General features: G+C 50.5%; 1 long non-coding RNA gene across 1 annotated transcript; it reads left to right on the top strand.

The window, feature by feature from the left end:
• Positions 1 to 2564: 2564 nt before the first annotated feature.
• Positions 2565 to 11596, top strand: LOC135423889 (uncharacterized). The gene is made up of 3 exons (XR_010435007.1): positions 2565 to 2845; positions 3467 to 7326; positions 10580 to 11596. It is a non-coding gene; the product is annotated as an uncharacterized LOC135423889 (long non-coding RNA).
• Positions 11597 to 12532: the final 936 nt, after the last annotated feature.

Raw genomic sequence — 12532 nt, 5'->3', positions numbered from 1 at the left:
AGCTTCTTCCCCCAGAGGCTGGTTGGGCACTGCCCAGGCTCCCCAGGGCAGTGGGCACAGCCCCAAGGCTACCAGAGCTCCAGGAGGGTTTGGATGATCCTCTGGGGCACAGGGGGTGACTCTTGGGGCTGGGCCTGTGCAGGGCCAGGGGTTGGACTGGATGGTCCTTGTGGGTCCCTCCCAACTTGGGCTATCCTGTGATCCTGTGGATTGATCCCTCCTTGCAGGAGCCAGAACAGCAGAGTGACATTTGCAACTGGCTCGTTCCTAATGTTCAGTCCTAATCTCCAGTTGGTGCCTTGGCTGTGGGAGCTGGAAAAGGGCCCTGCTTGGCACCTGGGTGTGCAGCTCCAGCTGACAGCACAGAGCTGCTGGGGGGGCTGAGGCCTGACTGAGTGATGAGTGAGGCTGCACAAAAGTAACAGCTAAATAAGAGCCTGGTTTAAATTAATGAGCCCTTTAAAGAATACAAGCCATTACAGCCCCCTGTAATTAGATGACAAATCGTAGTTTATCGTCCATAGCCTGGATCAGCTCCATGTGCATGCTTGGGCTGATGGACAAGGACACTGCATGTGACACCCTGAGCAAGCCAGACCCCATTCAGCAGCTGTGGTTTGGATTCCAAGGGTATCCTGTGTGTGCAAGCAAATGTGTGGCTTTCCAAGCTCACTTGGGGCTCTCAGGGACCCCCAGGGACCCCCAGGAGACAACTGGCTGGGCTGGGGTCTCTCTGTGGAGGGGGAAACTGGAGGGTGAGGAAAACAAGAACACAGAGCATGGATTAGTCCCTTTCTGAGGGGACAGAGTCCCTTATTTGCTCCTTAATGGAGGGAAAATCCATTCCTACAAGATGTTCCACAAGCACATCTTCCTCACTTTAGTGCCTTGGCTTTGGCATCCGTAAGGAAGATGTTTTGGTTGGAGGCTGAGCTGGCACTGAAGGTCCCCCCTCTCTCAGACAGCAAGTTTGCAGCTTTTGGTGATGGGGGAGTGGAAAGAAGAGAATTGTGTGTCTGGGAGATGGTGTGGAGGAGGCAGCCAGGGCAGAACCACCAGCCCCAGCTTTATATCCCAGTGGATGTGTTTTTGTGGCAGGAGTGGGGACTGTCTCCTCACAGTCACCAGAGAGAGAAGAGTCCCAAGAGACCTTGGTCTGAGCCAGATCAGACATTTCCTTTAGGAGGGACTGAATGATATCCCAAGTGTGCCAGTTCTCAGGTGTCAATGAGGAACTTGGACAGGCCAGCTCAGAATGGAGGTGTAAAATAACAGGTGAAATGAGCTCTGCTCCTTCTGCTTGACCCCCTACTCAGCATAAGGGTCAATTTTCTTTGCCCATCCACGTGATATTTCTTTTCCCTTTCTCCTGCTCTTTTGAACATGACCAGTGTAAAATGAAAAGCCCAAATCCACTTTTTTTTCCACCATTAGGCAGTCGAGGACGGGAAAAGGTTACCCATGGAGGATGTGGGGTCTCCACACCTGCAGGTTCTTAAGATAGACCTTGAGAAAGCTCTAGGTAATCTCTCATATCTCATCTCATCTCATCTCATCTCATCTCATCTCATCTCAGTTGACCGTACTGTGAGGAAGAGGTTGGACTCTAAACCTCCTGAGGCTCCTTCCAAGCTGAATTATTTGATGATTTTTTTTAATATTCCAGAAAGTTTCCTAATTTGTTTTTCAGGTGAAACCATGTGCCAAATCCCAGTGACTTTGGTGACGTCCCTCTCTCCCTCTGAGGTCACACATCCCAGAGAGTTTGGTAATTAATGTGTCTTTGCCCTGGTCTAGCTGGTCCCTGCTCTGGGGGCAGCCCTGCAAACAGGGGCTTGGCTGTGACCTATAACACCTGCTGAGCTGGACAGCAACCTTCTTCAATGCCCACCTCGCTCATGGTTGAACCTGTCACCACCTTGGTCCTCCAGGTGTGGTGACACTGAGGTCACACAAGCAAAGGGCACCTGAAAAAGGGCCCAGCATGGAAACAAGAGAGACAACTGGGATTTTTGGCTTCTAGCTGGAACTATTTTCTCCTGCTTGGTGCTGCAGGTGTCTTTTTGATTTTATTGCTGAATCCTGGTTGGTTTTGGAGCATTAATACATTCAGAGCTGGTCTCCTCGAAGGTCGGGGGTGGTTTCTTTTAATATATGTTTTTTAATGATCTCCATGTAACTCAATCAAGCAGTTAAGCTCAAGGATGAAGGCAAAGTCCTGGCTGACATCAGTCTTAGCTCCATTTGTGCTCTTTAGCTAAGGCTACAAAGCCTCAGCTTTACGGTTTTAGATTTGTAAATACGTCTTCTAAACCCCATAAATTAAAGTAGCCCCTGGTGTATCCTCGGTGTTTGAGACTGAACAAGCCCAATTAGCCTGTGAAGAGCTGTTCCCTGCAGAATAATTTCAGGGTTTGGGCCAGTCCATTGTGAAAATCATTTACTGCTCTCCCTTGTCATTGATGGTTTCTCGTTCAACACAAGAAGCTCCAAAGGTGACTTGGTTTCTTGCCAGACCCTCTTTGTTCATTAACTCCTGCTCTCTTTCTTTCATCATCGGCTTCGATTCTTCCAGGGCAAGGCAAAGGATAAATGGAGTTTTTAAGGAAGGCAGATACTTATTTTGCTGCTTTCTGTGCTATTCCTCATGCTTGCTTTGTGTTTGTGTGATGTTCTGGGTGTGCCTGGGCACAGCCAGCCCAGGGCAGGAGTGACAACAACCCCCTGCACCAGCACCGGGTCCGGCTGTTAAAACATGGGATGGAACCTCCCTGGGATTTGTGCCCCACGTGCTCCCTCCTGCTCTGCTGTGGGACTGGGACTGTGGACCTTGGAAATACATCAGGTGAGATAAAGCCCAGTCTTGAGAGGGAAGATCATAGAACCACAGGGTGGTTTGGGATGGGAGGGGTCTTTAGGGACATCTACTCCAACCCCCCTGCCATGGGCAGGGACACCTTCCACTAGCCCAGGTTGCTCCAAGCCCCGTACAACCTGGCCTTGGACACTTCCAGGGATCCAGGGGCAGCCACAGCTTCTCTGGGCAACCTGGGCCAGGGCCTCCCCACACTCACAGCCAGCAATTCCTTCCCAATCTCCCATCTCTCCCTGCCCTCTGGCAGTGGGAAGCCATTCCCTGTGTCCTGTCCCTCCATGCCTTGTCCCCAGTCCCTCTCCAGCTCTCCTGGAGCCCCTTTAGGCCCTGCAAGGGGCTCTCAGCTCTCCCTGGAGCCTTCTCTTCTCCAGGTGAACCCCCCCAGCTCTCCCAGCCTGGCTCCAGAGCAGAGGGGCTCCAGCCCTGGCAGCATCTCCGGGGCCTCCTCTGGACTCTCTCCAGCAGCTCCATGTCCTCCCTGTGCTGTTCCCAGGGCTGGAGGCAGCTCTGCAGGGGGGTCTCACCTGAGGGGGCAGAGGGGCAGAATCACCTCCCTCGACCTGTTGGCCACAGGATATTTATTCCTTGCAGGGCTTTGCAGGATGGAGGGAGCAGTGGCTCCCTGTCACCTCCTGGGAGCTCAGATGGAGCTGAAGGGGATGATCTGCTGACACAGCAGATCCCACCCAGGTCCCTCTGCAGGGGAGAATTGCTTTGTCAACAACTGTGAGAAGAATCCTTTGCCTGAGAGCTCAACCCTGAGAGTGGGCAGGAAAAGCCTGGCTTTGCTGCTGGGAGGGGCTGAGGTGGTTCTTGTGGCTGCAGGATTTTAAATTCCAGGCTGTAGGTGAACTCAGCTCAGCTTTTCCTCCAGAGTTACCAGCAAAGCTTCCTCTGTCCCCTGCCAGTGATGGATCTGCTCTTAAACTGTGTATAGTAACAGAAGACCTTCCCAATGTGGATGCTGACACTTGTCAAAAATAAGGCTGATAACCCATAAATTCCTTTATTATGTTTTTCTGGTGGGAAATGTTGTCTATTTTGTAAAAAAAACTATGGAAAATTGAAAAACATTTCAGATGCAAACTCTCCTCCCTCATTTTCTCACAAAAGTTGGGGTTTGGTTTTCACAGAGTCACAGGTCACACATCCTGTTGGATCACAGAGCACATCCTCGTTCCTTGGAGATATTTCAAAGTCATCTGGGCTTGGGACCCATCTTGATCAGGGACGTTGGACTAAATGACCTTCAGAGGTGCCTTCCAACCCCAAGCACTCCTGGCTGTGTGTGATTCTGTGCTCTGTGTGAAGGGTGCTCAGCCTGTCCTGAGAACGGGGTGGCTCAGGGTCAAATGAGGAGCTCCAGGCATGGATAGTTTTGTGGAATTTTGAAGGTGAAAGGGACAAAAATAGCCTGTGATATTTTGACAGCGGCAACTTCATGAGAGCGGCCAAACCACTCATGGCTGGTGTTGAGTCAGCCCCAAATTGTGTTTGTGCTGCTCCCTGCAGGGCCCTCTGACTAAACCTGCTCTGAGGCCCGAGGAAGGAGCAGTGGCAAACATCAGGGGGCCACACCAGGTCATCCATGTCCCTGTCCCACCCCAGGCAGGAGCACATGGGACCTGCTGCCAGGGGCTGTCAGAAGCCTCTTGACCAAAATGCTGAGAAATGGTCCAAGTGTTTCAGAGGAGAGCAACATGTCCCAGCACTTCCAGCCTGGGAACTGCAGTGCCCAGAGGCCACGGCAGCCAAGGACATCGTGTCCAAGGGACATGCAAAGACAAGGATTTATTGGCTCAGTATATCACTTCCAAGTGATAAAGATTTGCAGGCAGGTGTGACTTTGAGCAGACTTTATGGAAAAATCAAGGATTACAAACCATGCTGGTATTTATCAGGTGCATCACAACTGTCTCAGAGCCCTCAGCCTTCTCTTTACTCCTTTCTTGCTGATCCCTGGGATTTCCTGCTCAGGATGTCACCTGGTTACCCTCCTTGGATCAATTGTCTCCTGGTGCTGAGTGTCTTCACCTGGCAGGCTTTGGCATCATTATATCACCCCGTGCCCAGCATTCCTGCAGGGCCAGGGCCAGACCCTCAGCCAGGCTCCTTGAGGCTCTTCCCATTCCCTGTCTTCCAGGGAACATGGAAAAATTAGAGAAGCACAGAATAGTTTGTGTTGGAAGGAACCGTAAAGCCCATCCAGTGCCACCCCCTGCCATGGGCAGGGACACCTCCCACCAGCCCAGGTTGCTCCAAGCCCTGTCCAGCCTGGCCTTGGACACTTCCAGGGATCCAGGGGCAGCCACAGCTTCTCTGGGCAACCTGGGCCAGGGCCTCCCCACCCTCACAGGGATGGAGAAATCCATCCAGTATCCAACCTAATCTTGCCCTTCGTCAGTTTAAAGCCATTCCCCCTTGTCCTGTCACTCCAGGCCCTTGTAAAAAGTCTCTCTCCATGTTGCAGGATCCCTTCAGGTGCAATGAGGTCACCTCAAAGCCTTCTCTTCTCCAGGCTGAACAATCCCAATTCTCCCAGCCTTTTCTCCCAGCAGAGCTGCTCCATCCCTCTGATCATCCTGGTGCCTCCTCTGGACTCTCTCCAGCAGCTCCACGTCCTCCCTGTGCTGTTCCCCAGGGTTGGAGGCAGCTCTGCAGGGGGGTCTCAGCTGAGGGAGCAGAGGGGCAGAATCCCCCTGCCCTGCTGCCCACACTGGGGGATCAGCCCAGAATGATATAATTCCAGTGCTGGTCGAGACAGAAGAGAGAGGCTGGTGATGGGAACACTTAAACAGCTGTGAAAAGGGAGCACTGATTTGTTTAGCTAAGAAATGAGAAAAGGTAATTTAGAAAAAGATAATGAAGTCGTGTTGGTGCCTGTGCTTGAGATCAGACAGCCAAGCAAATGGGCAAGTGTGGTGGAGAGGATCCCAGAATCCCAGGATGTGCTGAGTTGGGAGGGACCCACAAGGATCATCCAGTCCAACCCCTGGCCCTGCACAGGCCCAGCCCCAAGAGTCACCCCCTGTGCCCCAGAGCATCAGCCAAACCCTCCTGGAGCTCTGGCAGCCTTGGGGCTGTGCCCACTGCCCTGGGGAGCCTGGGCAGTGCCCAACCAGCCTCTGGGGGAAGAAGCTTTGCCTGAGATCCAACCTGAGCCTGCCCTGACACAGCTCCAGCCATTCCCTGGCTGCTGTCCCTGCTCCCCCCAGAGCAGAGCTCAGTCCCTGCCCCTCCTCTGCCCCTGCCCAGGCAGTTGGAACTGCACTGAGGTCTCCCCTCAGTCTCCTCTGCTCCAGCTGAACACACCAAGTGCCCTCAGTGTCCTCACACGCCTTCAAATCAAGGCCCTTCCCCATCCTTGTGTCCCTCCTTTGGACACTCTCCAATGGCTCAATCCCTTCCTTCCATTGTGTCCCCCCAAACTGCCCCAATGTTGAGGTGAGGCCACTCCAGAGCAGAGCAGAGCAGGACAGTCCCCTCCCTGGTGCCCCAGGACAGGGTTGGCCCCCTCTGTGTGGCCGTGTCAGGAAGGGACAGGAATGGACCATTCCCTGCTGCCACGAACAAGTGGACAAATACCTGAAAGCAGAAACCTCATCTGGTGACCCTGCCCAGAGCACTCGTGAGGGAGGAGCTCCCCAAATGCCACAGCAGGGAGAAAACCTGTGTCAGGTCTCAGGAGGTTCCCTGCCAGCCCACGATCTGCACATCTCCTCTCAGCACTCGCCTGCTGCTCTGCACACAGGACCAGCCATCCCCTGGGAGAGCAGAAGGTGCCTGCAAGGGCTCATCAGTTTGGGGTTGTGATTCCTGGGGTGTCTGTGCAGGGCCAGCAGTTGGACTTGATGATCCTTGTGGGTCCCTTCCAGCTCAGGGGATTCCCTGGTTCTGTGACCTGTGTGCTCACAGCACATCGTGTTGGGTGCTGGCAGCGAGTTTTCCAACGTGGTTTGTTTGTGTCCAGAGGGTGGAACTGCAGCAGGATCTGCTCTGACATGTTTAAGGTGAGTCTGAAGATGACTGTGTGTGTGAGCTCTTCCTTCAGGAAAGGACATATTCAGATCAGAACAAGTTTATGTTCAAGTAAACCGTGTCTGGACTGGAAGCCACAGGAAATCAGAGTCACAGAGGACCATCCAAACACTCCTGGAGCTCTGGCAGCCTTGGTGCTGGAAGGTTCTGCTTAATACCCATGAAAAAATCCCCTGCTGCAATCAGCAAATAAGATGAAACCCAATTCTTTTGGGGGTGTTTTGCTGGGATTCTGGAGGAACTCGTGGCAGTTACAACTCCTCCACAGGCTTTTTTTTGTTCCATGACAGCCTTTCACCTCCACAGTGAGTTATATGAGCCATTAATTGTGCAGTTCCCATTTCAGGAGGGTGAAGTCCCATATCCACAAAAACAGCCAGATCTGAGATATTTTGCTGAAGAGACATTTAAAGGTAAGACAATTACTGCTCCAGCAGCAGCAAGAAGTTTCCCAAGCACATTCCCATCCCATAATACACAGATCAGAGCGAGAAGGGTCTCATGAATACCCATCACTCATCACAATAACCCTAACAAAATAATTTGCCAGGAGTAATGGGATGAAAATGAGAGGGAAGATGGTTAACTTGACTGTCAGGAAAACTCTCCCTGGAGATCAATTTTACAGGGGAAGAAGTCCTGGGAGAGAGATGATTGAAACTTCAGTTGTTCAGATATGATCTGGGAGAATAATAGAGTTCTCATGTCGGTGTCCAAGCCTAAAGATCCAGTGAAGTTTGTTTTGGAAGGAATTTTCAGCATTTTTGTTGAAAGCACAGAATTTGAAGAAAAAAGAAACACCCTCAATTCATTTTGGGTCTGTCTGGGATTTTTCCATTGAGAGGCAGATAAACACTGGGCTTTATTTTGGGGCTTCTTGCCTGATTTATGTAAGTCTTGCTCTTTCGATGCTGTTACTTTGACACTGAAAAGATGCAATTTAGTTAGAAAAACCCCAAACAAGAAACCTCTTCTTGCATTTCCATAGCACAGAACTTTTGTTCTGAAAGTGTCTAAATGGGACAATTGTACATTCTCAAGTTTCTCCATTTCTTTATGCCCACCACACTGAATTTAGTCAACAGAAAATGTAGTCCCATTCCTTCTAAATCTAAGTTTTGGAATAGTTTGCTTATTAATTGCATCCCTTTTTTCAAGTCTTGTTCTACTTGAGGTGCTTAAATCAAGCTGAGGTGCAGCAGAGTGGGACAATGGTGACCTTAGAGCCTAAAGGGGCTCCAGGAGAGTGGAGAGGGATTTGGGACAAGGGGGAATGGCTTCCCACTGCCAGAGGGCAGGGATAGATGGGAGATTGGGAAGGAATTCTTCCCTATGAGGGTGGGGAGACCCTGGCCCAGGTTGCCCAGAGAAGCTGTGGCTGCCCCTGGATCCCTGGAAGTGTCCAAGGCCAGGTTGGACGGGGCTTGGAGCAACCTGGGCTGGTGGAAGGTGTCCCTGCCCATGGCAGGAGGTGGAACAAGTTGAGCTTTAAGGTCCCTTCGCACCCAAACCATTCCATGATTCTATGAAGCAAAGAGAAAGCTCCAGACTGCCAAAAAAAAAAAGAGAAAAAGGAAAACAGAATCAAAAAACTGAGATGGGGTTTTCTTCCTCTCACCTCTGAGCACAGGCTGTAACCTGGAGCAGCATGAGACGAGTCAGGTGCCAGCAGCAGGAACAAGGAATGTTTTCCAGGCCACTGTCCCAGCCATGGTGACATTGCTGGGAATGAGGAGCCTCTTTGATGACCGAATGTCAATCAAATGACAGCAAAACTTATCCCACCTTCTTTTAGCTGCCTAAAAATTCCATGTCCAATCTATACAACCAGTCATTGATAATGAAAGATCCACACCTCTGACAGGTCACACAGAACATGCTGAGTTGGAAGGGACCCACAAGGATCATCCAGTCCAACCCTGGCCCTGCACAGGCCCAGCCCCAAGAGTCACCCCCTGTGCCCCAGAGCATCATCCCAACCCTCCTGGAGCTCTGGCAGCCTTGGGGCTGTGCCCACTGCCCTGGGGAGCCTGGGCAGTGCCCAACCAGCCTCTGGGGGAAGAACCTTTGCCTGAGATCCAACCTGAGCCTGCCCTGACAGCTTCCCCTGCACTGGCTCCCTGTGCTGAGGGTGTGCAGGGTGTCCCACTCTGTGCAGGGTGTCCCACCCATCCTGTCTATCTCAAATCAAACATCTTGGCTCAGCCTGCAGCAAGCTGGGAGCACTCAGCCCCCTGCAATCACCACAACAGACACATGCTAATTACTTTTCTTGAGATATATATTTTTCATAAATTTCATTTTCTCTGTTTGCAGCTTCGGCTCGTTCCCAAACAAAGCAGGCAGTGATTGAGCCTGGGTTTATTGCTTCCACAACCCAAATTACAGCTATTATCCACATCTACAACCTGCAATTATCCCCAGCCTGCCTATTTCATCTCTTTATCGAGACATTCCCTGTGCTGATGGAAGGTGACAGACTGGCAGCCACAGAGAGCAGCATCTTCTCCCCGAGCAGCAGCTGCGGAGGGAGGGAGCAGGAGCTGCAGCTCCGTGTTGTTCCCCAGCATCCAGGGACAGGGAACATCAGGCTGCTGAGAGGTGGCCTCAGTGCTGCACCTCAGCTGTTCCTCCAAGGATCAGCTCTCCCTGATTCTTCTGCCTTATCCTGCCCTTCCCCAGGCTGGGCTGGGGGAAACCTCAACATCAGGAACATGGTCCTGATGTTTTATCCAACCAAATGTTTTTTCCCTCTACCATGGGGCTTGATTTCTCCTCCATGATAGAAAAGCGCTCCAGAGGACCCACTTTGAAACTTCTGTATTTGCTGCCTCTGACATTTTGGGAATCTTTTGCCTGAAGACTTTAGTAGAGACATGAAGCACAGGTGCAAACCCCAGATCTGCCACCCTACTTGTGGCAAAACTCTTCACAATGTTCTGATCCTTTTCAGCTGCCTTGAAATCAGAGAATCACTGAATGCTTTGGTTTGGAAGGGACATTAAATCTCATCTCCTTCCACCCCCTGCTGTGGGCAGGGACACCTTCCACTAGCCCAGGTTGCTCCAAATCCCATCCAACCTCTTGGTTTTCTACCCTGAGGTTCTCCTTGAACACTGTTTTCTTTCACTTCCCTTGAAGGGTGACCCAACCACTAACTGGGGGCAGTTCCTCAGTGTGGGGCATCTTCCCAATTGTCAGACTGGTTCTTTTGTAGAACTATCAAGATTTGGTGACTCCAGAGCTGGAATATAACTCAGGTTAGGTCAGTTCCAGTGGGATGGGAGTGTCCTGGCCCCATGTCCTGTGATATGAAGTGCCCATTGCTAGTGCAAAAGTGCCTCCCCAAACATTCACCTCTACTGAGGCAAACTCAGTCTCATCCCACAGCCTAAATTCTGAGCTATTTTAGGGGGCCAGCTGCCACAAAATAGGAGGGAAGTCCCTATTCCTTCCCTTCCAGCTATATTGTTCCAAGCATCTGCTTGAGAAGCAGAGAGAGCCTTCTCTGGGAAGGAGGAGATGTGCCTTGGGACAGAAGAGGAAATAAATACTTCAGTTCTTGCAGCCTGGGTGAGTGGTTTTGGTTTAAGATAAAAGGTTGGGTGGTGTAATGTTTCTGTTTACACTCTCCCTGCTTTTTCCCCATGTCCCTTTCTTTCAAAGGTGGTCAAGAAGGACTTTCTTTTGGATAATGCAATTCCCCTGCCTGAAACGAGGGAGATACTTGAGTCCTGTCTTCTGGAACAAGGTGGATCAGTGAAGCTGCTCTGCCTTTCTTGACAGCACCATTAGTGGCATCTGCTACTGCTGGAGGTGAATTAAAACTTAACAATAACAATTCTGGGCTCTGGGCCAGTTTCCAAGTGGAAAAGGCAAAGAGACCTGACAGACTGTCTTCTTGAGGTTCACTGGCAACTCAGGTAAGGGAACTTCAGCATTGGAATGAACTGATTTAAAACATTTTGCTCTGATCTGCATTTCAAAGTAACTATTCTGTAAAATGTCCAGCCTGTTAAGACTGAACAAATAGTTTCAAGAAGATAAACCACTTTATTTCCTTCAATTAGCAGCTTAAATTGTTCACTCCAATTGAAATCCATTTCTTGCTTAATTCAAAGTGAACCTCTGAGTTGCTGCGTGATCCAACTCTCTACTGAATTCCTCTACCTGCAGCTGGATTTTGGTTTGATATCCTCATTATTCCACCTAAGATAAAATACTTGATTTGGGGACTAAGATGATCCTGCATCTCAGAGAGGTGTGGGAGTGGAGGACACACCTGCTTTCCTTTTTTGTTGCAGTGAGAAAAGCACAGGTGGAACAGATTCTCCACAAAATGTGGGGACATCGTCCCCTGTGTGGAGGTGGAGACACAGCTCCAGGCTATGCTAGTGCTGAATGTTGAGTGGAAAAAGATACTGTAACTTTGGTTTCCAAGCTGCAGGTGCGTTTACCTCAGAAAGGCCCAAGCCAGAATAAAACTTCTTTGTTTTTAATCACTGAAGTGGAATTGTTTCATTTTTCTTTTTGGCAAGGAAACTTGAAAACATCTGCTTTAGTTTGGATCAAATGGATTTTTTTTTCACTTTTTAACTTGGTGGTTGAACTGAAAAATCAATTATTCACCCAGCCTTACTCCCAGCACATGTCTAGGAGCAGAAACTCTTGTTTTTATTCAATAGCAGGTGCTCAGCAATTTGAGCAAATGAATTCAGGGGTAACAGGCTGCCCTGTTTCCTTCCCTGACTCTTCTGTCTCGCCTACAAAACCCATCCAGGGTTTCAGGGAGAGACCCAGAAGAGTTTCATTTCCTTGATGTCGTATCAAGGCTGTGCCAACTGAGCCAGTTTGGCTGGAAATACAACACAGGGCCTTGGTTTGATCCCAATGGCTGCAGTTGTTGATTTTCCAGCCTGTTTTAACATTAACAGAAGTTTCTTTGGACAAGATGAGGAGCAGCTGAGGGCACTTGGTGTGTTCAGCTGGAGCAGAGGAGACTGAGGGGAGAGCTCAGTGCAGTTCCAACTGCCTGGGCAGGGGCAGAGGAGGGGCAGGGACTGAGCTCTGCTCTGGGGGGAGCAGGGACAGCAGCCAGGGAATGGCTGGAGCTGTGTCAGGGCAGGCTCAGGTTGGATCTCAGGCAAAGCTTCTTCCCCCAGAGGCTGGTTGGGCACTGCCCAGGCTCCCCAGGGCAGTGGGCACAGCCCCAAGGCTGCCAGAGCTCCAGGAGGGTTTGGATGATCCTCTGAGAAACAGGGTGGGATTGCTGGGGTGTCTGTGCAGGACCAGGGGTTGGACTGGATGATCCTTGTGGGTCCCTTCCAGCTCAGCATGTTCTGGGATTCTGTGAGATAACGAGGTCCCCATGAGAAGCACTCAGCTCATTCCTGCCTCATCATCTCATATCACAGCAGTCTCCAAAGGAAGGAGATTGTCACTAAATGGGAAGTTCTAATGACTGCAATGCTGTGTCATAATAAGAAACCAAACAGAAAAACAACATCAAGGGCACATTTCCTAATAAACAGCTCTGCTGGAAAGAACTCTCCTCTCTGCCTGTTTCAGGTATTCCAAATTCTGCTCTTTCTCATGTACCATCAGTGGTGGAAGTATCGA

This window comes from Pseudopipra pipra, chromosome 18, assembly GCF_036250125.1.
Source record: "Pseudopipra pipra isolate bDixPip1 chromosome 18, bDixPip1.hap1, whole genome shotgun sequence".
Classification (NCBI taxonomy): Eukaryota; Metazoa; Chordata; class Aves; order Passeriformes; family Pipridae; genus Pseudopipra; species Pseudopipra pipra.
This window is presented reverse-complemented; position numbering and strand designations above follow the sequence as displayed.